The sequence below is a fragment of the Gopherus flavomarginatus genome (assembly GCF_025201925.1).
Source record: "Gopherus flavomarginatus isolate rGopFla2 chromosome 13 unlocalized genomic scaffold, rGopFla2.mat.asm SUPER_13_unloc_3, whole genome shotgun sequence".
Classification (NCBI taxonomy): Eukaryota; Metazoa; Chordata; order Testudines; family Testudinidae; genus Gopherus; species Gopherus flavomarginatus.
In genome coordinates, this window is record NW_026114611.1 from 1,263,379 (window position 1) to 1,289,894 (window position 26,516).

Sequence of the window (26,516 nt, forward strand, 5' to 3'; positions counted from 1 at the left end):
ACATCCTTGCTAATTTTCACCTTGTTCTCCATCAGCAGGATCCACTGGAGAGCTCGGGAGTGACTTGACCATTATTAGTACACCCTAAATCAGGGTACATGGGACAGAGAGTTGGAGTACAGAGGGATGAAGGCACTGGCTCTAGGGGTGCAGACTCTTGGGTGGTATTAGAATGAGACATTCAGGTTGCATTAGAGGACTCAGAGTTAGGATAGAGAATTGGGCTGTGAATGCTCAGGAATGAGACCAGGAAAAAGAAATTGAGATGCAAGAGAGAAATCAAGCTAGAGCAAAAAGCAGAAAAGAAATGTGTGATTCGAGCTGCAGAAGAAAGAAAAAACCTCTTCCTGTCCCCTCTCACCAAAGCATCTAAGAACCAGATGAGAGACATCTCTCCCTCATTGCAACAACAATTCAAGTTGACCTTGACTGACAAAGGAAATCTTCTCCTTTGCAGTATAAACAGACGCGGACTGAGTCATGAACACCTCATCCCCTCTCCCTGACTCCCTCCAATCTGGTGTTCCTGGCCTGGGACATGGGAGGGGCTCCTCTCTTCTCCATTTGGAACATGGCGGGATGAGAGAAGTGACAGGGCTTTATGGGAAATAATTATTTGCCTGATTCATGTGGAAGCCCTAGTCCTTTGTTAACCCAAACAAACCATTTATCCTGCATGCTGATGCCAGTTTGGAGAGTCTGGGAGCAGTCCCGTACCAGGAAGTGGAAGGAAATGTAAATCTGTAGGCTTTGCAAGCTGAGGACTGTCTGATAGCGAAACTCACTATCCCATCCACCAGCAGCAGTTCTTGGTCTTGAAATGGGCCATCACTGAGAAATTTCGAGGACCACTTGTGTTGTGCTCAGTTTCAGGTGTGGACAGAGAACAATCCACTGACTTAAAGAGGCACAGGAAAAATTAAACAGTGCTCAAAATTTGCCAAGTCCCCCTTCTTCAAATATAGTTCCCCTTTGTCCATCCCAAACGCGCCCACAACCGACTGCCCCGAAAAGAATCTATCCTTCACCCCCCTCTGATGAGTTAATTGATCTGTTCTTAGACTACAGACCGTTGCCCAATAATCCTGTTCCCGCCCCTAAAAATCCTCCCGCATATAGTCCGAGTGACCGGGCAGGAGGTGGGGCTGGATCTGAGGACAGAAGTGAGACGGAAGACAACCGAGGTGACCATCCAGACACCTCTTCATCTCCCTCAGGTTCTGGTAGGCAAACGCCTCCTACGACCTCTTCAAGTGGGTCCACGCCCCGGTCTGACATGTCTGATGACTTAAGAGAAGCCCTCGCCTTTATAACAACTGGGGAGGCACTTATGAAAGAATGGCAACAGGCGGCACGCGACGAAGACATAGATTGGGAGTGTAGGCAAATTGAATGGGAAAAAGTGTCCCCAAATTCCCCGTTACGGCGGTTGTCAGGTACCATAGCTAAGATGAGGGAAATGATGACATCACCAAAATATGAATCCCTTCTGAAAAGTTGTTCTCCTATCTCTCTTGCCTCTGACCCTGCTGCTGTAGCCTTCAATACCCCGCCATAAGACTTGGCTATGTAAGGCTAAGAAAGTGACCACCCCGCCTGAAACCGTCACTAATTTTCCCCTCCGTCAGCTGCCCTCAGGCACGGGAGGGTTAATGACAGTGCATGCCCCTTGGCCACCAGGTGACCTTTACAACCTTATCGAAAAGATTTTCCAAAAATCAGGGAAGATCCCGTTAAGTTTCAAGAGTAATTGGAAATGATAGTCAAGTGCTATAACCCCTCACATGCTGATATGCACCAGCTGTTATCAGCTATAGTACCCAAAGAGACCCTTACCCGCCTCTATGCCAGGGCAGACTGGCCAGCTGATGTTGGCCAGATGTCAGAAGCCGACTATGCCCAAAGAAGAACCAACCTAATTAATGAGGTTCTTAATGTGTGCCCAAGGAAAACGGACTGGGCTAAGATAAATGCCTGTAAACAAAGTAAGGGAGAAAATCCGGCCGATTATATGGAACGTATAAAGCAAGTGTTTGAAAGGCATTCGGGGATTAATGATGCAGAACGAACAGCCACACAAGCTGTAGTGGCGGCCTTTGTGCAAGGACTCTTGCCAAAGGTAGGAGAACAGTTAAAGGTTAATTTAGTGGATTGGGAAGGCAAAAATCTGGAAGAAATTCTGGCAGCAGCACAGCATTTTCATCGGCAGTTAGAAAAGAAAAAGGATGAAACAGAATCTAAATTAATGGCTTTGCAGATCCAAAGTATGCAAAATCCCGCTGGAAAAGGGCCCAGACGTAGACCAAAACAGGCTGTAACTAAAAATCAACCCTTTGCTGAAAGTAACCCTCTTACTAATCTTGGTTCTACAGCCTGCTTTTCGTGTGGACAGGAAGGACATTGGAGAGCCAATTGTCCCCAATTGGGAAAAAACCAGTGTAGATATTGTAAAAAGGAGGGGACACCTCATTAGGGACTGTCCCACGCGACCTCTCCCTGCCCCGCCAGCCCCAGCTCTCAACTACTAGGAAAGCCAGGAGACTAATAACATCGTCGTTGCCCCCCTTGTTCATGTGGATCAAACTGGTCCGACTGTTTCTTGTTTAATAAATGGTGTCCCTACCCCTTGCTTAGTTGATACAGGAGCTTCTAGGTCTACCTTAAGAGCCCAAGAGTCCTCTACAGTACCCCTCTCCTCTGAGGTCGTAACTGCTGTGGGGGTAGGAAATACTCCTATTCCTCATCCTGTGTCATCACCCCTATCTATATCTATCGGTCCTCTTTCTGCTGACCACGCTTTCCTCCTCAGTCCGTGTTCTCCTGTGAACCTCTTAAGAAAAGATCTGTTGTGCAAACTGCATTGTACTATTTTTTGTTCTCCAGATGGGGTCTTTTTAGAGGTCCCCGACCCGGCTCATAATGAGGTTTTAGGTCTACTCCAAATTGATCCAGCCCCAGATCGGGAACCCGACCCCAGTCCTTCCTTGTTGCAACAGGAACTACTGGCAAGGGTACACCCTTCACTGTGGGCTGAGCATGCTAACCAAGTAGGACGCATTTGTTCTGCTCAACCTGTCAAAATTCGTCTCAATCCAAGCAAACCTTTTCCTAGAGTCCGGCAATATCCCCTCTCTCAGCAAGCTGAGGAGGGAATTCGTCCGGTTCTTTCTGCTCTGCTTAAGCAGGGAGTCATAGTCCCGACAGTAAGTGAATGTAATACTCCCATTCTGCCTGTCCGAAAACCCGGAAAAAAACACCTGGCGATTCGTACAGGATTTACGTGCTATTAATGCCGCCGTCCTCCCGACTTTTCCGGTGGTTCCAAATCCTGCTACTATTCTCTCTTGTATACCTCCCACCGCTCAGTACTTTTCTGTAATAGATTTGTGCTCTGCTTTCTTTTCTATTCCCATTCATGTGGATAGTCAGTTTCTATTTGCGTTTACTTATCAGGGAGCTCAATATACTTGGACCAGACTACCCCAAGGTTATACTGAGTCCCCTACTATCTTCTCTCAAATCTTAAAGAAAGATCTGGATGATATCTCTTTTCCGAATGGGTCTGTCCTAGTTCAGTATGTAGATGATTTGTTGCTTGCTTCTGACTCTTTGGAAGCTTCAAAAGCGGATACATTGGTTTTGTTCCAAGCCTTAGCTCAGAAAGGTCATAAGGCTTCAAAAGAAAAATTACAACTCTGTCTCCCTGTAGTACATTATCTGGGCCATGACATCTCTGCAGGAAAGCGCGTTTTGTCTCCTTCGCGGGTACTGGCAATTCAAAAGATCCCCAGGCCAATTACAAAGAAACAGCTTAGAGGATTTTTGGGAATGGCAGGCTACTGTAGGCAATGGATTCTGGGTTATGCGTCTCTTGTGCGGCCCTTACAGGATTTAACTCTTAATAAGATCTCTGACCCTATTCCCTGGCCTGCGGAAGCGGAGGAAGCGTTTCAACAAATCAAAATTGCTTTAACCAAAGCCCCTGCTCTCGGTTTACCTGATTACAAGAAACCATTTACTCTCTTCTGTCACGAAAGAGAAGGCTCAGCCGAGGGTGTTCTCACTCAGACTCACGGAGAAAAACACAGACCCATAGCTTACTTTAGTTCTTCATTAGACCCGGTAGCAGCTGGGCTACCCCCCTGCCTCCGGTCTGTTGCAGCAGCCTCAGTGTTAACAGAAGCTTCAGCTTCACTTGTTCTCGGTAGCCCTCTTACAGTGGCTGTCCCTCATGCTGTTACCGCTCTCTTAACTAAAAGCAAAACACAGCATCTTTCAAATTCCAGACTTACTAAGTATGAAATGCTTCTTTTAAATGCTACAAATGTTACCTTGGCTAGGTGCCCGGTACTGAATCCTGCTTCCCTTCTCCCCACGGCAACCGATGGGGAACCCCATGATTGCTTATCTATAACTGCTGAATTATCGGCTCCCAGGTCTGATTTGCAGGACGTTCCCCTGCAAAACCCAGAGTTGATTTATTATGTGGATGGCTCCTGTTTAAGAAATGCGGAAGGACAGCTGGTAGCAGGCTATGCTGTATGCGATCAACAAAGTGTTATAGAAGCATTCTCCCTCCCTTCAGTGAAGTCAGCCCAAGTTGCTGAATTGTTTGCTCTTACTAGGGCCTGTTGCTTAGCAACCGGAGTGTCTGTTACTATTTACACTGATTCTAGGTACGCTTTCGGAGTAGTACATGATTATGGGCAATTGTGGAAATATAGGGGATTTCTCACGTCTACCGGAGCACCTATTAGCCACGGCCCATATGTCAATGATCTTTTGTCTGCTTTACAGTAACATTCTGCTATTGCTGTAGTCAAATGTGCAGCCCATAAAAAACCCCACGATGATGTTACTTGAGGAAATGCACTGGCAGATGCCTCTGCCAGGCAAGCGGCCCTTTCCGGGTCTCCGGCTCCTACTGAAATATTTGCTCTTTGTATATCCCAGCCCGTCTCTTTAGTTGACTCTTTGCAGGATCTAGCCTTTACACAGGAGTCAGCATCAGAGGATGAAAAAGACTGCTGGAGACAGTCTGGATGTTCTAAACATCCCGAGGATGCCTTGTGGTATGCCCCAGACGGCCGCCTGGTAGCACCCTTGGCTCTGCTCCCCCACCTTGCCCGGCTAGCACACGGGCTAGCCCATGTAGGCAAGGAGGGGATGATTGCTTCTGTATTTAAGTATTGGTATGCTCCAAAGTTTACGAGCATTGCCCAGCAATACTGTCGAACATGCCCTATCTGTCTGGCATATAACAGTGGGCGACCGGTTCGAACCACCCAGGCAGCACACCCACCACCCTGGGGACCATTTGTAAACATCCAAATAGACTTCATAAATATGCCTAAGTGTTGTTCGTATGAGTATGTACTTGTGTGTGTGTGCATGTACTCTGGATGGGTGGAAGCTTACCCATGTGCTAGAGCAGACTCAACCACTGTAGCAAAGAAGTTGCTCAAGGAATTTATTCCCCGCTTTGGTATCCCTGTCTCAATTAACAGTGACAGAGGAACCCATTTTACAGGTCAAATTACTCAACAAGTCTGCAAGGCCCTCCATGTGGATCAACGTTTACACTGTGCTTACCACCCTCAGAGCGCAGGAGCAGTGGAACGGAAAAATGGGGACCTGAAAAATAAATTGGCAAAACTGTGTGCGGAAACAGGCCTCAAGTGGCCAGATGCACTCCCTCTGGCATTAATGCAAATGAGGAACACTCCCATGCGTAAACATGGATTGTCTCCCCATGAGATTCTCATGGCTAGGCCAATGAGAATGCCAGTGTCCCCGCCCCTGCCCCCAAACTCACAGCATTTGCAACTCTGTGATGAAAATGTACTAGAATATTGCAAAGCGCTAATGAGACATGTTAGATTTATTCATTCACAGGTCCAGAGTGCCCTACCAGATCCAGCTGAGACTGCATGCCATCCCTTGGAGCCTGGTGACTGGGTTTGCTGTAAGGTGTTCCAACGGAAGTCCGCCTTGGAGCCCAGGTGGAAAGGTCCGTTCCAGGTCTTACTAACTACCCATACTGCAGTAAAGTGCCAAGGACTCCCAACTGGGTACACGCATCTCACTGCAAAAAGGTAACGCCTCCTTTGGATCCCCCCGGTGCCCCGCTTGTTCCACAGCCTCAGCCGACAACGTCAGCAGGTGAACCTGAACAAGAACCCAAGTATCGCCTTCGAAGTCGGCAGGTTGTATAAGGCACCATGACCGACCCCAAACCAAGATAAAACAGACTGCACGAGTGCGGAAATGGCTATTGCCTTCTCTCTGGTTTATCACCATCTTGATGTTCTTTATGTTTCTCCTGAACATTTATGATTCCTACTTACTCTCAGTTGCTGCCCGAAAGACTACTTCACTGCGTTTCCTGTCGACAGTAAAACCAAAGGTTAAAACAACCACTCCACACTACCCAATGTGTGGGATCGCAGCTAAGGGAAAAGAAAAGATCACTCCTCGTTCCGCTTTGTGTGACGAACAAACCTTGCTGCCGAACCAAGAGGAAGAGTAAGAAGGTCTCGGGAAACCTCCACCGCTAAACCAAAGACTCTTACTATAGAGGACGTTAAAAATTGGCCATGGTATAAAAGACGTTACGTGATGTGGTATCAGGGAGGAACTTGTGGTCGACAGGCATGGGAATGTGGGGTACACTGGTATTTAGGATTCCTCCCTGGTACAGCTGATTGCAATCCACCGCAAGTCCCCTGGCCCTGTTATGTCATTCCAGAACTACTGGACCCACACTTCCACTGTTCCCCCCACGGTCCCTCCTTTAAGTAATCCTCCCGTAGTAACTCCATCCATCAATATCTCAGAAAGTTGCACCCACTCTGAGTCTCAAGTAGATTCATACTTACCCAAAACCTCAACTGTTATGCAGTGGCCTAGGCCTCCTTCTTCTGGTGACTTGTTCTCCTATTGTTTAACTCAGTTGATTTTCTCCATGCGCGGTCAAGTGTATGAACGGTATATTAAGTGGAATGCATTTGGAATGGTGTATCTTAGTTATCGTAATATAACCACTTATATTAATTATACAGGAGAACCTGACCAATCTAACATTTTCATAGATACGTGGGATACTGACCATGATATAGACCTTGTACTAGTCCCAGGTACATGTTGGCCCCTTACTGACGAAGGTCCTGAATGTTTTGTAGCTACTCATGCCACCAGGACTAATGTCACTGTTAACAGAATATGTTTAGCTGCTGTAGCATTTGTTTGTGCCCAGGACATTCCCATCACTGCAAATCTGTCCTGCACATTGCTTCAATACACCCCTTCACACTCAGTTGATGTCACACTGGCCAAAGAAGGCATTCAGGTTCAGAGCCAACAATTATGGTATGAGCCCACTGAAAACCCTCATTTATCAGGGTTCAGATGGACAATTCTAAATGCCACCTTGGGAACTGTCCATTTCTCCATACCCCTCACTCACTTTCAGATTACTAGTACTTATTCTAACTGCTCTAAGGGTGCGGCTATACGCCTACTGGAACAGCAGGCTAGACTTCAAGAAAGTAGAAAAAGGAGAGATATTGTTGACACTCTGCTGCATGGCGCTAACACTGCAGCGTCAGCCTGGACTCTGTATAAAACACAGGAACATGAAGGTCATCTGGGGCAACTAGACCAGGCTCAGGGGTTTATTTCCGGGGCTCAAATTACTGAGGAGAAGGCCGGTATAGGCGCACTCCACACTATTTCGGCACTAAGTATTGTTACCCAGGATCTGCTTACACAAATGGTTCACCAAGTTGCTACGTCAGGAAAGGCATTGCAGTGGGACCAAGCGTGTTCAGAAGTACAGGACTATCTCAATACTATCCTTTTCTCCTTACGCAAGGACCTTGAACAGCAGCGCTGGCCCACTGCCCTTACTAATACATCTGGTATACCCCTCGATTTATGGCCATGGAGGCTTACGTGGAAATTCTCTAAATGGAGATGTTGGTGCTCACAATGTTCCTTCCGGGCTTATGGACCCGTGAGAGGATTTTGGGCCCCCACTTACCGTATCCTTCCAGGCCCTTGGGGCGGTTGTTTGTGGGACTGGGTAATTCATCGAGACGTTTGGGAAATTAAACCCCCTGGCGGTCCTAACCGCTTCCTAATTGGTGCCCCGGCTATAACCCCTGACCTTTGGATAGGTCTAGGTGATCTCTGGACCTATTGGCCTTTGCAGCCCCCACAACTGCAATGCTTTAGAAAACTACACCCAGGGGAGGTAGTAACTGTTCACCACCGGGTATGTTGGGAGGGTCCTGGTACTTTACAAGACCTAGCCTCCCATGACCTACTATCCGCTAACAGCAGTTGCGTTCATGTTAATTCCTCACTCATACACGATGTGGCTTTTAATCTCCACACCAGCTCAGGTACCCACAACATTTACTGGCCCGCAGAAAAAGACTATCAGGTTTATTTAGAATTTCAGGTTCCCTTCGACTGGACCTCTGTTGTTCCTGACCGATTTCACTCATTGTTATCCCTCCTACCAGACATACAATCTATTTCACATTTACAAACCCAGATTCACTATTTAGAAACTGTTTACCAAGAAGCTTTGAATGCCCTCCAAACGGTTCATTTAGTCTCTACCCTTTGTGTTAAAGGTGATGTTTTATGTCAATTCACAAAAAGTTTTCAGTCACCCCAGAAACACCCTTGGTATGTATGGCTTCTTTTCACCATTGGTACAATTGCCTTTGTATGTATTTGCTGTTGGTGTTGTTGTAATTGCTGGTCACATTGTACTTGCCCTAGTACTCCTTCCCGTTACTATCCCCCTCCACAATTGGTTTCTCTTAACCCTGTCAGACCCGAACCATATTACACACCCACCAATGTCAGTAATGATATTTGTGTTACTTTCAGAACTAGCCTCCCTGACAACGTTCAGACCCCTTCTAACACTCCCCAGGAAGGTAACCCTGGCCAAGGAACGGTGGATCAGGAAACAATCGAACAGATTGCCCAGGAGCTTATGAATATCCCCCTATCAGATATTGATGAAGTGTTTGCTGCCGGGGGGGACCCATTAGCAGCAAACAAAGGAGGGAATTGATAAAGAAAACTAACCCCAGGCCCAAAAGCCGGGTCTTGATCAAGCTAATAATTACATCAAGGCCTTAGGCCTCAATCATACTAACATATAGCAGAGTAAGAAAAGTTGATTTTCCACTAACCCTCCTGAGGCTCACTCTCTGATTTTACTATACACTACTATTATAACACTATTATATTACTAAATGCTGCTACAATAATTAATGCTGCTATATGGGGTTAAAACTGAAAAATCCCAAAAATAACCTATCTATCACTGCCAGAAGACTAACAGCTGTTAGGTCATTGTAGGTTATTAAGTAGCTCATGTAAGCATAAAAAATAAATCATAATAACCCAACTAACAGAACAAACAATAAGTATTTTTGGAACATAAGTTCCTCAAAATTTGCTTGAGAAACAGCTGCTCAAACCGCAAGAGAAGGATAACCGGGGTGTCAAGGACTTGGCAATAAAAGGAGCTTCCTAAGAGGAAGTAAAAAGGGACAAGCTTAGCAATTTTAGCTCTTTTTGAAATAATTGTTTTGAGAACATGTCATGTATCACTCAAATAAGGTAATGACAGATGTACAAGCTCATGTGATAATTTGCGGTTTTAGGCTTTATAAACACAGGTATCTCCGCTGTAAGGTAGAGCGGCTTACCTCTTGCTAGAGGACTAGTCGTCTCTCCATGCATATGCGTGTATTCTCTGATTAATCAATAAAGGAGCCTCAGGCTGTCTGATCAACTCAACTCGTTGGTGGTCATTTCCACGACAGTGTTAACAAGGGCTAAGCTGGATGCTACAAGGCAGAGGTGGGTGGCTACTTTTGCTAGCCATAACTTTGCATTCAATACCAATGAGTTGGTATAATAGGGAATGTGATTTATCAGGACCACCAATTCTTGGCTAGGGGGAGAATGTAAGCAGGGTCGCTATGAACCCTACCCTGCCATCTGTTGGTGATCTGTTGTAAAGGCCTTTTGAGGCTGATGTCATTTGCATGGTTACACCCACCCCAGATTGCATGATGGGGGTGCCTGTCCAAAGGGTCATTTTGGCTGCTGTGGGATCCCCAGTCTCTTTCTTATTAGGACAGGGGTAATAAAGTGCAGTTATTCCGGTGATATAAATCAAGGACAGTAGAACGGTACTTAGCAGTTCATGATTTCGGAACTCACCCGAACCTACATAAATCTCATTAGGCAAGGGACATGGGTTCCAAAGCATAGTGAAATAAGAGAGATTGAAAAAGGATGTTTGTATTTACTAGTACAGTTTTCTTGTGAAATCTCTAAAGGCAAGTTGTAGGTTTTATGTATCTCTCTAGTTTAAAAATAAAGCTTTCATAGTTCTAATGCCTTTTTGCATCTATTCCACAGATAAAAAGTCATTAATGACTAAATGTTCTTTTTAGGCGTACATAAACTGCTGGGCTGGCATCTCATTCCCACACTAGAAGTTGTAAACAACTCCATAGATGGGTAAAATGCTCCTTACAGCTCAAATGGTAAGGAAATTTTGCAGATTGCACACTGGGAGATCAGCTGTGGGACACAAGTTTTGTGACACATGAACTATCTCTGCAACCAAATTCTTAGTCACAGGTCAGCAGGAGGGTTTATGCAAATTCTGGACTCTGGGACCAGAGCTGTGGTTGGTGCAGGGGGGGGGATTTTTGTGGCACATGCACCACCTCTGCAACACCAACCTTTGCTACCTCACTCCATAACACCACACACGCAGCAGCTTTTTACCTCGCAGGAACCAAAGCATACCCTGAAAGACATTGAGTGGCATAAACTTAAAGCAAACGACTGCAGCACTAACAACAACTCAAAGAAATTCAAAAACTTCTCTGTCTTTACACATCAAGAAAGAAACCTGCAGGCACAAACACAGACCAGCCAGAACCAAACAAACATCCATCCCCACCACCCACAAGCTTTGGGTCTTTGGAACCCAGACTCCTTAATGGGTGAGTACTTTTCAGGGGAGGAAGAAGCTCTCAGGCCTCAAATGCCAGGTACAGTTACTCTCTCCTTGATCCAGAACGAACAGGAAAATACACTGCATTACTCCTGCCCCAATAACAAAGAGACTGGGGATCCCACAGTAGCTGAAATGACCGTTTGGGCAAGCACTCCCATCATGCAATCCGGAGTGGGTGGAACCATGCAAATGACATCAGCCTCAAAAGGCCTTTACAACAGATCACCAAAAGATGGCAGGCTAGAGTTCATAGTGACCCTGCTTAACCTACGGTGGGAAGCAGCAGAAAAGAGCATCGGGGCTGCAGAATAGCGCTTGCATAGGCTTTCTTTGCCCTTGTTTGCTGTAAGAGTTAACAGTGAGAGATTGGTAGTCACAGGTCAGCATAATCTCCCCAAATGGAAGGGCACTGTTCCCGGAGAAGGGTCCTGGAGAGGGCTTTCCTCGTTGGTGCAGGCCATCCACCTCCCCGAAAGGCGGGAGCTAGGTCGACGGAAGAATTCTTCCCACCAAGGCGTGGACTGACGTAGCCGCGCCGATTTACATTCCCCGTGCAGACCAGGCCCGAGGGTTGGAGCGTCCCGAAGAGTTAAGTCAAAACAGCTCCGTCCGTCAGGGGTGCGCAAAAGGGAACCCCGCTCCTGCGCGATGTGGCCACGCCGCCCTAAGCCCCAGCGTAGCTAAGGGCATTCGTGGAGGCGGTGGGCCTAAAGCGATGGAAAGACCTCCTCCAGCACAGGATTGTGACTGCCTGGTCTCCATAGCACAGACAGAGAGGCCACCAAGAGACAGGAACAGACAGCAAAAGCCAAAACGGCCCCAGGGCAGGGGGCGAGGCTGCCTGGTGGACGAGGGGACCGGGCAGGACAGGCCTTTTGGACAGGCCGTCCCCCTGTCAATGGAGGAAGAGCCCAAGAAGGAGAGCTGGGCAAGAAGGTACAAGCAGGGAAAGAAGCAGAGCAGGCGGGCGGGCAGCTCCCCTTAGAGCACAAGAAGGGATTGGTCCAAGCCCCGCCCCCACAAAAGCAGACTAGAGAGCAGATCAGCTGCAAAAGACCAGGGAAGGTCAAGAAAGCACAGAGCCTTGAAAACCACAAGTAAAGTTTCAGAAGTGAGCTTTGCTTTTTCTCTCTTGGCCCCATTCTCAGCAGCAATGACAAAGGTGCTAAAAGCTATAAGGCCTGAGGAAGAGAACAGTCACAAAGACAAGAGAACAAAACTGCTTTTGTCAAAACCAACCAAGCACACAGCTACACACTGGACCAAGCATCCCCAGCCCACTGAGCAGCACCCCCCAAGGCATTTCATTTTCCTGTCTTTTCAACCAATCATCAGGGGAGAGCACGGACACAGTCCCCCACTGCCATAAATTATGCAGTCGAGTTTCCCACACTTGGGGAAATTGCAGGGGTCAGCACACCCACAGTGCAATGGATGAGTCTCATCCTGGGAAAACCATCTCCATGATCATGGTATTTCCCCTGCCAAGTAAGTATGAGGTCCAACTGCCCAGCTGCCACCTGCCCTCGCTCTCCCCAGACTTATAAGATGTGGGGCGGATCACAGCGCCCCGAGCCCCCGGCCTCGCCCACACCGGCCCCCACTGCCGACAGCTGCCCCGCCGCGTCCCCGAGGCCCCTCCCTTCTCCATGCCGAGCTCGTGGGGCCAAAGGCGGGCCCTGCCGGGCAGCCTGTCTCTGCTCCCACAATGCTCTGCTCGCACACAGATCTGCATCCACGCTCATGCGGCTCCGCCCCTCCGCTCGGGCCCTTCCCCCTGCCTGCCCGGGCCAGGGCTCTTGCGTGCCCTGGAGTTGAAGCCGGGTCCCGTCCCAGGCATCCAGGCTATCAGAGAGACGACATGGACCAGCTGCTGCTGGGGAAAGAGTGCAGCTTGCATTTTGCTGCTCTCTCTCCCCACCGGAAGTTGGTCCAATACAAGAACGACCTCCCCTGCCTTGTCTCACGTCAGTTTTTCCTCAGTGCCGAAGGTCAGGTGTTGTCAGCCACTCTCCAGAAACTGGAAGGCCACTCCATCCCTTTTGTTACCTGCCAAGTGAGGCTGAGTGCATTGGCAGGCAGCGCCGTCGGAAGAAGTGGAAGATTGGACAAATGACCAGGGAGGAGTATAAAACTATTGCTCGGGCAGGCAGGAGCAAAATCAGGAAGGGCAACTCAGGCTTGGAGTTGCAGCTAGCAAGAGATGTTAAGAGTAACAAGAAGAAGGGTTTCTTCAGGTATGTTAGCAACAAGAAGAAAGTCAAGGAAACTGTGGGCCCCTTACTGAATGAGAGAGGCAACCTAGTGACAGAGGATGTGGAAAAAGCTAAGGTACTCAATGCTTTCCCCCGCCCCGCCCCCGTCTTCACGAACAAAATCAGCTCCCAGACTGCTGCACTGGGCAGCACAGCATGGAGAGGAGGTGACCAGCCCCCTGTGGAGAAAGAAGTGGTTTGAGACTATTTAGAAAAGCTGGAGGAGCACGAATCCGTGGGGCTGGATGCGCTGCATCCGAGGGTGCTAAAGGAGTTGGCGGGTGTAATTGCAGGGCCATTGGCTATTATCTTTGAAAACTCATGGTGATCGGGGGAGGTCCCGGATGACTGGAAAAAGGCTAATGTAGTGCCCATCTCTCAAAAAGGGAAGAAAGAAGGAGGATGCGGGGAACTACAGGCCTGTCAGCCTCACCTCAGTCCCTGGAAAAATCATGGAGCAGGTCCTTGAGGAATCAATTCTGAAGCACTCAGAGGAGAGGCAAGTGATCAGCAGCAGTCAGCATGGATTCAGCAAGGGCAAGTCACGCCTGACTAACCGAATTGCCTTCTGTGAGGAGATAACTGGGTCTGGGGATGAGGGGAAAGCAATGGACGTGTTATTCCTTGATTTTATCAAAGCTTTTGATACAATCATCTCCAACAGTATTCTTGTCGGCAAGTTCAAGAAGTATGGGCTGGATGAATGGACTATAAGGTGGAGAGAAAGCTGGCTAGGTCGTCGGGTAGTGATCGATGGCTCCACGTCTAATTGGCAGCCGATATCAAGCGGCGTGCCCCAGGGGTCGGTCCTGGGGCCGGTTGTGTTCAATATCTTCATTAATGTTCTGGAGGATGGCGTGGACTGCCCTCTCAGCAAGTTTGCAGATGACACTAAACTGGGAGGAGCGGTCGATACGCTGGAGGGTAGGGATAGGATACAGAGGGACCTAGACAAATTAGAGGATTGGGCCAAAAGACACCTGATGAGGTTCAACAAGGACAATTGCCCAGTCCTACACTTAGAACGGAAGAATCCCACGCACTGCTCCAGACTAGGGACCGAATGGCTAGGCAGCAGTTCTGCAGAAAAGGACCCAGAGGTTACAGTGGACGAGAAGCTGCCTATGAGTCGATAGTGTGCCCTTGTTGCCAAGAAGGCTAACGGCATTTTGGACTGCATACGTAGGGGCATTGCCAGCAGATGGAGGGACGTGATCGTTCCCTTCTATTTGACATTGGTGAGGCCTCATCTGGAGTACCGTGTCCAGTTTTGGCCCCCACACTACAAGAAGGATGTGGAAAAACTGAAAAGAGTCCAGCCTAGGGCAAGAAAAATGATTGCGGGGGAGGGGGGGTGCGGGGCCTGGAAGACATGACTTATGAGAGGCTGAGGGAACTGGGATTGTTTAGTCTGCAGAAGAGAAGAATAAGGGGGGATTGATTGCTGCTTCCAACTACCTGAAAGGGGGTTCCAAAGAGGATGGATCTAAACTGTTCTCAGTGGTACCAGATGACAGAACAAGGAGCAATGGTCCCAAGTTGTGGTTGGGAAGATGGCGGTTGGATATTAGGAAAACCCTTTTTCACGAGGAGGGTGGTGAAGCATTGGAATGGGTTCCCTATTCCAATGGAGGTGGTGGAATCTCCTTCCTTAGAGGTTTTCAAGGTCAGGCTTGACAAAGCCCTGGCCGGGATGATTTAGTTGGGGATTGGGTTGGACTAGATGACCTCCTGAGGTCCCTTCCAACCCTGAGGCCTGGTCCACACTACAGCGTTAAATCGATTTAAACAGCGTTAAATCGATTTAACATTGTACCCGTCCACACTACAAGGCACTTTAAATCAATATTAAGGGCTCTTAAAATCGATTTCTGTACTCCTCCCCAACGAGAGGAGTAACCCTAAAATTGACATTACTATATCGATTTAGGGTTAGTGTGGACGGAAATTGAAGTTATTGGTCTCATTCTTTTACTGTAGCTACCCAGAGTGACCGCTCCGGAAATCGATGGTAGCCTAGGACCATGGACGCACACCACCGAATTAATGTGCCCTAGTGTGGACGTGTAAAATCGATTTTATAAAACTGGTTTTAATAATTTCGATTTTATGCTGTAGTGTAGGCGTAGCCTGAGAGTCCATGATTTTTTTAAGCTGTTCCCGTGCATCAGAGCGAGCTGCAGCTCAGTGAACTCCAAGGATCTGAGGCGAGCTACTTTGCAGCAGAGGCAGACCAAGCAGCAGGTACAACGCGGGGTCGCACCCCGGCCGGCAGACAGAATCTCATGTCCGAGATCCCGCCTCCTGTTCCTTGGCAAAGTGTGTGCTGTTGCTCCGGATTTTAGCTGTGGGCCAAGTGCCCTCTTGCTTCGTCCTCCATGTGCCTGGCCATCAGCGGGACTGTCTCAGGAGAGCAGCTTCCCCACCCTCGCCTCATCCCAACCTCCGCCCAGCTGGGGAAGGAGCAGAGGCAGCCCGGAGAAAAGACTCCTTTGAGCGCCGGAGATGGCCGGAGCATCTTATTTGCATACTCACAGTGCACTGCTCGCAGCGAAGCGAGTCGTCGTCAAGGGGCTAGTTTTACTCCCTGTGTCCCCGGTTCCCATGATCCAACTCGGGCTGTCAATCGGTTCAATTCCATTTCCTCTAAAAGCTCTGCGGTTTAGCGGGCTGTGAGACTACTCACCCTGACTTGTAGTAGCATACGCGGTTGCCCCGGCAGCGCCTCTACCCTGTCTTTTATGTACTCTGTTTTCTCTTCAGTTCGTATAAATCTTTTGCCTTTTACTAAAGATTTCCGTGGAGAGGAACATTTATGAATTTGTACCCAATTTTTTGAGGCTTTGCTTTGGTGAGGCTGTTCTCTGTTGGGAAAAGAACAGAAGGGGGCTACCTGAACTGGTGTCAGTGGCTCGAGCTTTCCTATAAACAACTCAGAGCTCTGAAAATGACTGTTTGGGATTTTCTATCCCGTTATTTTATTTTACTTTGAGCTCATCGTGTTAGTGAGATGGCTTCCTATCTAGCAGGGATCACTTTTATGATGGGTATTCTGCTGGCTTTTTGGTTTCGGAAGTTCTTGGTTATCACGGTTGAAGAGCAGCAAATACATGCGGCATTGTTTGTGTTAACGTTTGGTTTGTCCCAAGAGTGTATGGTTTGGAGTCATTTGTAACTCTGCGATTAGTTATTGGCAACAGCTTGTTATTGGGCCCCTGAGTTGAAAGGCTGCTCTTGCAGATTTTAGTTTGTCATTGTTGGAAGGTCAGTTAAAGAGCTGCTTTCTTTATCTAGTCCGTGAGGGTTCTTACGCGGCCCTCCTTGATATACCTTCCAGAAGGTGATTGCAAGGTTTCCCTCGCCTCCCCACAGAAGAGAAATTGTCCATCCCTTTCCTGTTGGGAAAACACCAGTGTTTTCAAAGGTTTTGCCCAGATGAGGGATAGTTCATAGGAGCAGAAGAGGAGGAAGGTTGTGGCCCTTTGAGTCAGATTCCTACCTAGCGTTTAAGGCCAGAAGGAACCAGCCGATCACCTCAGGGGGACTAAGGGGCACCAATGCCCCAAATAGTGAGGAATTGCTTTGATGCAATTGACTGTATGTTTGAGATAGTTCGGTGGGAAGGAGCAGAAAAGAGCATTGGGGCTGCGGAATAGCGCTTGCATAGGCTTTCTTTGCCCTGGTTTGCTGTAAGAGTTAGGGTCCACACTACAGCGTTAAATCGATTTAAACAGTGTTAAATTGATTTAACGCTGTACCCGTCCATGCTACAAGGCACTTAAAATCGATTTTAAGGGGTCTTAAAATCGATTTCTGTACTCCTGCTCAATGAGAGGAGTAACCCTAAAATCGATATTACTATATCAATTTAGGGTTAGTGTGGATGGAAATCGAAGTTATTGGTCCCATTCTTTTACGGAGCTACCCAGAGTGCACTGCTCCAGAAATCGATGGTAGTCTAGGATCATGGACACACACCACCGAAGTAATGTGCCCTAGTGTGGATGCGTAAAATCGATTTTATAAAACCGGTTTTATAAATCTGGTTTTAATAATTTCTATTTTATGCTGTAGTGTAGAAGTAGCCTAGGTTAAGCAGGGTCTCTATGAACTCTACCCTGCCATCTGTTGGTGATCTGTTGTAAAGGCCTTTTGAGGCTGATGTCATTTGCATGGTTCCACCCACTCCGGATTGCATGATGGGAGTGCTTGTCCAAACGGTCATTTCAGCTGCTGTGGGATCCACAGTCTCTTTGTTATTGGGGCAGGAGTAATGCAGTGTATTTTCCTGTTCGTTCTGGATCAAGGAGAGAGTAACTGTACCTGGCATTTGAGGCCTGAGAGCTTCACCCTCGCCTGAAAACTACTCACCCATTAAGGGGTCTGGGTTCCAAAGACTCTAAGCTTGTGGGAGGTTGGAATGGATGTTTGTTTGGTTTTTGCTGGCCTGTGCTTGTAGGTTTTTTTCTACTGTCCATGGTGTATAAAAACAGAGACGTTTTTGAATCTCTTTGAGTTGTTATTAGTACTGCAGTCATTTGCCTTAAGCTTATACCACTTCGTTTTTTTCAGGGTATGCTTTAGTTCCTGAGAGATAAAAGGCTGCTGTGTGTGTGGTGTTATGGAATGAGGTAGTAAAGGTTGGTGTTGCAGAGGTGGTGCATGTGCTACAAAAATTGGGTCCCCCCCATTGCCAACCCCAGCTCTGGTCCCAGAGTCCAGAATTTGCATAAACCTGCCTGCTTACCTGTGACTAAGAATTTGGAAGTTGTGTCCCACAGCTGCTGCCCTAGTGTACAATCTGCAAAATTTCCTTGCCGTTTGAGCTGTAAGGAGCATTTTACCCATCTATGGAGTTGTTTACAAGTTTTAGTGTGGAAATGAGATGGCAGCCCAGCAGTTTATGTATATCTAAAAAGTGCCTTTAGTCATTAATGACTTTTTATCTGTGGTATAGATGCAAATATGTGTTTAAACTATAAAAGCTCTATTTTTAAACTAGAGAAATATTTAAGACATAAAACTTGCATTTACAGATTTCATAAAAAATCTGTACTAATAAAATACAAACATCCTTTTTCACTCTCTCTTATTTCACTATGCTTTGGAACCCATGTCCCTTGCCTAACGAGATTTATGTAGGTTCGGGTGAGTTCCAAAATCACGAACTACTAAGTACCGTTCTACTGTCCTTGATTTATATCACCAGAATAACTGCACTTTATTACCCCTGCCCTAATAAGAAAGAGACTGGGGATCCCACAGCAGCCAAAATGATCCTTTGGACAGGCACCCCCATCATGCAATCTGGGGTGGGTGGAACCATGCAAATGACATCAGCCTCAAAAGGCCTTTACAACAGATCACCAACAGATGGCAGGGTAGAGTTCATTCTCACCCTGCTTACATCCTCCCCCCCAGCCAAGAATTGGTGGTCCTGATAAATCACATTCCTTATTATACCAACTCATTGGTATTGAATGCGAAGTTATGGCTAGCAAGAGTAGCCACCCACCTCTGCCTTGTAGCATCCAGCTTAGCCCTTGTTAACACATAAATCAGTGGATTGTTCTCTGTCCACACCTGAAACTGAGCACCACACAAGTAGTCTCGAAATTTCTCAGTGATGGCCCATTTCAAGACCAAGAACTGCTGCTGGGGGATGGGATAGTGAGTTTCGCTATCAGACAGACCTCAGCTGGCAAAGCCTACAGATTTACATTTCCTTCCACTTCCTGGTACGGGACTGCTCCCAGACCCTCCAAACTGGCATCAGCATGCAGGATAAACGGTTTGTTTGGGTTAACAAGGATTAGGACTTGCATATGAATCAGGCAAATAATTATTTCCTGTAAAGCCCTGTCACTTCTCTCATCCCACCATGTCCCAAATAGAGAAGAGAGGAGCCCATCCCGTGTCCCAGGCCAGGAACACCAGATTAGAGAGTGGAAGGTGTTCATGACTCAGTCCACATTGGCTAGTACTGCAAAGGAAAAGGTTTCCTTTCTCAGTCCAGGTCAACTAGAATTGTTGTTGCAGTGGGGGAGAGATGTCTTTCATCTGGTTCTTTGATGCTTTGGTGAGAGAAGACAAGCAGAGATGTTTTCTCCCTCTGCAGCTAAAATCACTCATTTCTTCTCTGCTTTTTGCTCTACCTTGATTTCTCTCTTCCATCTAAATTTTCTTTTTCCTGGCCTCATTCCAGAGCATTCACAGCCAATTCTCTATCCTAACTCTGAGTCCTCTACTGCACCCTGAATGTCTCATTCTAACCCCACCCCAGAGTCTGCACCCCCAGAGCCAGTGCCTTCATCCCTCTGCACTCCAACTCTCTGTCCCATGTAGCCTGATGTAGGGTGTACTAATAATAATAATGTGGATAATTTGATGAAAATTTAATTGATTAGCTTACATTTAATTTAATTTAATTGAGTTACAAAGTTACAGTTGCATTACTGCTATTCAAAAGATGCATATGGCATTATATGCAACAAAGTTTTGGTTAATATACTCACAGCCTTCCTTGATAACCTGGTGGTAAGAGACACAGGACCAGCTTTGCAGTTCAGGTTTCTCAATTCTTAAGTGAAAGATGCAGTACTTAGAAAAAGCTAGTGTTACTTAGGGTTTACTTGAATATGTTAAACTTAAAATCTAAACCTAATAAACAAAGAGTAACAACTTAGGGAAACCGAACTTAGCCTAGTTCCCTTGAAACTTAAAGTTTAAGAATGAGTACAGCCTACTGATAGTACATAGAGAGAGAGTGGAGGAAGTAAGTCAGAATGATAAAGCGAAGTGCTCTAGCGAGGTGGGTTACCTCATTCACAGGGCACAAGGGCCGGAAATCCTTCCTCCTATGCCCAAATTTCATTCCTCACCCACAAAACATTAGGATACATTTACTTTATACACTAGTATGTTTGTGCTTGTTGATGACATGTAAATATGCACATAAGTTACCTTGTAGTGTACCTGTTAAATCTGTGGGTACAACACTGAAAAAAACCCTATGCCATTCTCCATTGTCGATTGGTCTAGGTAAAGGTCTTGGACATGCATGGGTACTTATCTATTTAAGTAACATGATAAAGGTCGATTTTGCTTTCTGAGTAAAAGGTCACAATATAGATATGCTAACTTTGCCTTAGCTTAACATACAGGATATGGCCAGTAGGTTCTCGTAAGTCATGTGTCTCAGTCCCCTAATCATTTTTATTGCAATTTCCTGGACTCTCTCCAGTTTGTCCACATCCCTTCTCATGTGGGTCCCAACCCCAAAAGTACTCACATTTCACCCCATTGGCCCCAAAATGCCAGCTTGTAATATGTAAATAGGGTGCTGCCATGGTCAAGTCACTCCCGAGCTCTCCAGCGGAGCCTGCTGGTGGAGAACAAGGTGAATATTAGCCAGGATGTCACTCAGTCAAATCCCTGTGCTCCCTGCAGGTGGTATCGGAAAGTTCCAAGATGGCTCATTTCCCTTTCTCTCATCAGCTTCAGGCCCCAGGTTTACAAATGCACAAACCAGTTGGGATTCTCCCCTGGCCTCAGGGTGTGAGGCTGCTCTGAGGGGATGGACTTGCACACTTGGGATATTAGTGCAAAGATACAATTTCAATTTCTCTTAGAGAAATTGGAGGGCAATTTATATTTGGTAAAAATCTTATTTAGTGAAAGGAAAGCTGCAGTGACAGCCCGGTTACTGGGGTGGAAAACACCTTCCTCCTGGGAGAAACAAGAAGTTAGAATTAGAAATTTACATAGTTTGTTCCAGTGTTGGTACAGGTTTAATTTTGCTTCTGTGTAGGTTTGTTTCAGGCTGTGACCGTTTTGGTTTATTGGGGTGTTTTAGTTTTTTTAGTTGGAATGGAGCTTTTAATTGACATTTTCTGGATTTGAATGGCTGACCTGCAACACCAGTTTTGACATAGTTCAGCATATTTTATAGATTTGACCAGTATTCAAGGATTCAATTCCTTTATAGGAGGTTTTAGTGGTCATGCTAATTTATTTGATGTTATTTTATCATTCTGCTGTAGCACACTTTTTTGATAAAATGTTGAAATTATTAATGTACAGCATTTGTTAGTTTTTATTTTTACAAACAAAGTTTTTCTTAATGTTTGGGTTTTAAATTAAGCCTTGTTTTTGGTTTCAATTTTCATTTAGGTTTTGGTTACTGATGGGATCTTTAAGAGAACTTTGGATTCAGTACTAAAATTTGGACAGATTTAGAATATTTAAAGTAAACCCTGTTTATTATTTTATTTTAATAAAGTTTGTGTTGCTGTAAACCCTAGCTATGGGGAGAGGAGATGAGCCTGGCCTTTAACTGAGAAGGAGCAGAGGCACGGCCCCCGTGAAGGGTGGGGCCAGGTGATGGGGGGCACAGCCCCCCAATTTTTCTTGTCTAGCCCATCTCAGTCCCCCACTAAAGGAGAAGAGTCTGATGCCACCCCTGCTGGTCACTGGGTGTCACTGCTGCTCCATGGGAAACATGCTCTGTGCCTTACCCAGATTGGTGGGAAACACACTCTGTGCCTTATCGTGACTGGTCCGTGGGTGTCACTGCTTGTAGAGGGCAGACACATGATGTGCATTACGCCACCTGACCAGTGGGTGTCACTGCTGTATCAAGGGAAACACCTTCTGTGCATTACCTTGAATGACCAGAAGGTGTCACTGCTGCTCCAAGGGATACATACTCTGTGTGTTACCCTGATTGGCCACTTGGTGTCACTGCTGCGCCAAGGGAGACAGAAGAACGGCCAGACTGGTTCAGACGCAAAGTCCATCTAGCCCAGTATCCTCCTGCCTTCTGACAGTGGCCAGTGCCAGGTGCCCCAGAGGGAGTGAACAGAGCAAGGAATCATCAATTGATCCATCCCCTATTGCCCATTCCCAGCTTCTGGCAAACAGAGGCTACAGGCACCATCCCTGCCCACCCTGGCTAATAGCCCTTCAAAGAACTATCCACCCTAAACTTATCTAGTTCTTTTTTGAACCCTGTTATAGTCTTGGCCTTCACAATGAATTTTACAGGTTAACTATGCAACTGCCCTGAGTTTACCCCCCCTCCCCTGGCCAGGTTGTATATGGAAAGGAGGATGAGGATGAGGAGAGCCATGATGTGTCTGTCCGTGGCTGGTGCCTCAGTTTCCTCTAGCCAGCAGTGCTGCAGGCTCCTTTGGTTTGTGCCCATACAACTGTGTCTGGGAAAGGGGGAGTAGAGATTCATGCTTCCTAGCTCCACGCCCCATCCCCGTCAGCTGGAGAATCTAGGCCAAATTTAACCCTGGCAGCTGGGCCGGGATTAGCCTGGGCTGGGGTAGGGCTGGGGAGGAATTGGGAGGGAGACAGACACACCTGGTGTGAGGGAAGATCCTCCCATTCCCTGCCAACCCCCTTCACTCATTGCAGCATAGCACCCCCTAGCATTTCTTTCTCTGTCATGGGAGCTGTCTGCTGCTCGCTTCTCCCTTAGCATCATCTCTCCCCATCCTGGGGCACAGGCATTGCCCATCCTGTGCAAATAGGCAGGCCCCGGTGTGCCCCATGGCACTACCCTGCAATTGTGGGGGCAGCTGTTGGATGGAGCCATATCAAAATATGGGGGTGGGCAAGGCTGGGGACCAGGACTCTTGGGTTCTCCCCTCAAATGTGGGAGGGGAGTGGAGGTTAGGGGGTAGGCGGGGGAGGGGCAGGGCTGGGATCCAGGGATACTGCTTTTTCTGGTTTTCTCCACCTCCTGCAACTGCCTCGGTCCTTTCACTGTGTTTCTTGTTCCAAATTCATTTGCTGACTTGTGTAATCACCCCAGAGGTGGCTGCATTTCAGTGTTGAGTGAGGCACCCTTGGCTGCATCACCACCTAACCGTGCCTCTCTCCCCCTTCTGGTGACCCTGCAGCACTCAGCAAATATCCATAAGATCATGGGGCACTTTGAGCACTGGGCAGGCAGGGGCCAGGCGCCCAGCCCTCCCTCCAGTGAATGGGACCCAGCACACTTTACTTTTTACAGGGATTAAAAAGGGGCAAAGGGGGGCAAATCAGAGGAGGGGGTGGCCAGGGTCTGAGCAGGGGGTGGAAATTGACTGGTCGGAGGGTCAAGCAGCTGGAGGCACAGTTAGGAGAGGGGCTGAAGGGCAAAGTCGGGGGGGGGGAGCCAGAGTTAAGCCCAGAGGGAGGCGCTGCCAGAGGGTTAAACCCTGGCACAGGCAGGGGCCGAGGGGTAACAGTTATCCTGGTGGGCTGAGACTCCAGTGTTTGCAAACATGGGTGGGGGGAGCAGAGGGCTTTTTTATTTCCCCTCTCACAGGCAGCACCTCTCAGCATGGGCTTCCCAGGGCTGGGCTCTTAAAGGCACAGGCATCCCACTGCCTAGACACTGCAGCTCCTCTCTGATGTAACCTACTGAGGTGCTGCAGTAGGAGACTCAATTCAGTGAAACTGGGCATTCCCTATACGCCCCCCAGACAGGGGGCTGTGCACCCCCTTCCCCGAATTTCCCCAACAGCCCCTCCCTCAGTGGTCAGGTAGTTACATGCAGCGCTGCCAATGTTGGTTCCATTGGTTGCAAATTTGAATGGAAATTGAAACGTTAACACACACTTTAAAAGCAGATATAACGTATGAAAACTACTTGTACCTGAGAAAGTAAAATAGGTTTGGAAAGTCTGGACAAAGCCGGGTTTCCTCACCCAGCTGTTGTGTTTGCTGACAATGTCGGTGCATTGGCTTCAGCAGTGTTGGCCAACCTTAGAATTTCAAATGATGATTTGTAAGCGAGGTGTGAATGAGCTCCCCCCTGGCAGCTAGTGATGACCAGCGTTGGGAGGAGGCTTTGGGACCAGACTGTATTTACATGAACTCACCTACTCTGCCGATGTATCCAGCGGACAGAGCTGGGCTGCCTCTGCTCTAGGTGCCCGGAGGAGGGAAGGTGTGTGGGGCTCCAGCCTGGGATTCTTCCTCCCTCCTGCCAAAGCCTGATTATTAATCCCAGTCCTGGCACTCCTTTCTTCAAGTGCCATGTGGGCCAGAGGAAAAGTGTGGTAGGAAGCACAAGGGCCAAGCTTGTAAACATCAGGTGCAGCAGCAAGAATCGCAGCTATCAGGGTAGCAAGTTCTAGAGCCCTAACCCATTGTGGCCACCCCAGCCAAAGAACTCATAGACTCATAAGTCAGAAGGGACCAATCTGATCATCTAGTCTGACCTCCTGCACAAGGCAGGCCACAGAACCCCACCCATCCAATTTTATAACAACCCCTATCCCAGGACCGAGTTATTGAAATCCTCAAAAATGGTTTGAAGACCTCAAGCTGCAGAGACACCACCAGCAAGCGACCCGTGCCCCACGCTGCAGGGGAAGGCGAAAAACCTCCAGGGCACCTGCCAATCCGCCCTGGAGGAAAATTCCTTCCCGACCCCAAATATGGCGATCAGCTAAACCCTGAGCATGTGGGCAAGAGTCACCAGCTAGCACCCAAGAAGGAATTCTCCGCAGCAACTCAGTACCCATCGCATGCAACATCTCCCCGCAGACCATTGAGCAGACCTGTCTGGTGGTAATTCAAGATCAATTGCCCAAATTAACGATCCTATCATAACATCCCCTCCATATACTTATCAAGCTTTGTCTTAAAGCCAGGAAAGTCTTTTGCCCCTACTACTTCCCTCGGAAGGCTATTCCAGAACTTCATTCCCCTAATGGTCAGAAACCTTCGTCTGATTTCAAGTCTAAACTTCCTAATATCCAGTTTATACCCATTCGTCCTCGTGGCTACATTGGTACTAAACTTAAATAATTCCTCTCCCTCCCTGACGTTAACCCCCTTGATATATTTATATAGGGCGAGCATATCCCCCCTCAGCCTTCTTTTGGCCAGGCTAAACATGCCAAGCTCTTTGAGTCTCCTTTCATAAGGCAGTTTTTCCATTCCTTGGATCATCCTCGTAGCCCGTCTCTGAACCTGTTCCAGTTTGAATTCATCCTTCTTGAACATGGGACACCAGAACTGCACACAGTATTCCAGATGGGGTCTCACCAACGCCGTATACAACGGTACTAACACCTCCTTATCCTTGCAGGAAATACCTCGCCTGATGCATCCCAAAATCGCATTTGCTTTTTTAACAGCCGTATCACATTGGCGACTCATAGTCATCCTGCTATCAACCAGTACCCCAAGGTCCTTCTCTTCCTCCGTCGCTTCCAACTGATGCGCCCCCAACGTATATCCAAAATTCTTATTATTAATTCCTAAATGCATGACCTTGCACTTTTCACTATTGTATTTCATCCTATTTCTATTACTCCAGTTTACAAGGTGGTTCAGATCTTCCTGAATAGTATCCCTGTCCTTCTCCGTGTTAGCAATACCCCCCAGCTTCGTGTCATCCGCAAACTTTATTAGCACATTCCCGCTCTTTGTGCCAAGGTCAGTAATAAAAAGGTTAAATAAGATCGGTCCCAAAACCGATCCTTGAGGGACTCCACTGGTGACCTCCTTCCAGTCCGACAGTTCACCTTTCAATACGACCCTCTGGAGTCTCCCCTTTAACCAGTTCCTTATCCACCTTACAACTTTCATATTCACTCCCAGCTTTTCCAATTTAACTAACAGCTCCGTGTGCGGAACCGTGTCGAACGCCTTACTGAAATCTAGGTAAATTATATCTACCGCATTTCCTTTATCTAAGTAATCCGTCACCTTCTCAAAGAAGGAGATCAGATTGGTTTGGCACGATCTACCTTTAGTAAATCCGTGTTGCAATTCGTCCCAATTACCATTGACCTCTATGTCCTTAACTACTTTCTCCCTTAAAATTTTTTCCAAGACCTTACATACTACAGACGTCAAGCTAACAGGCCTATAATTACCCGGATCACTCTTATTCCCTTTCTTAAAAATAGGAACTACATTAGCAATCCTCCAGTCATACGGCACAACCCCCGAGTTTATCGATTGCTTAAAAATTCTCGCTAACGGGCTCGCAATTTCACGCGCCAGTTCCTTTAATATCCTCGGGTGGAGATTGTCCGGGCCCTCCGACTTCGTCCCATCGAGCTGTTCAAGTACGGCCTCTACCTCAGTTGCAGTAATATCCACTTCCATATCCACATTCCCGTTTATCATCCCTCCATCATCGCAAGGTTCCTCACTAGTCTTATTAAAAACTGAGGCAA

At 47.4% G+C, this 26,516-nt stretch overlaps 1 protein-coding gene and 2 non-coding genes across 3 annotated transcripts in view; 1 reads left to right on the forward strand and 2 right to left on the reverse strand.

The window, feature by feature from the left end:
- Nucleotides 1-26,516, reverse strand: part of LOC127041580 (uncharacterized) — a 166,578-nt gene that overhangs the window by 36,824 nt on the left and 103,238 nt on the right. The gene's annotated exons all lie outside the window — the stretch shown is intronic.
- On the reverse strand, nucleotides 12,401-12,564 carry LOC127041614 (U1 spliceosomal RNA). Its single transcript, XR_007771704.1, has one exon. It is a non-coding gene; the product is annotated as a U1 spliceosomal RNA (small nuclear RNA).
- LOC127041609 (U5 spliceosomal RNA) lies at nucleotides 16,067-16,182 on the forward strand. Its single transcript, XR_007771699.1, has one exon. It is a non-coding gene; the product is annotated as a U5 spliceosomal RNA (small nuclear RNA).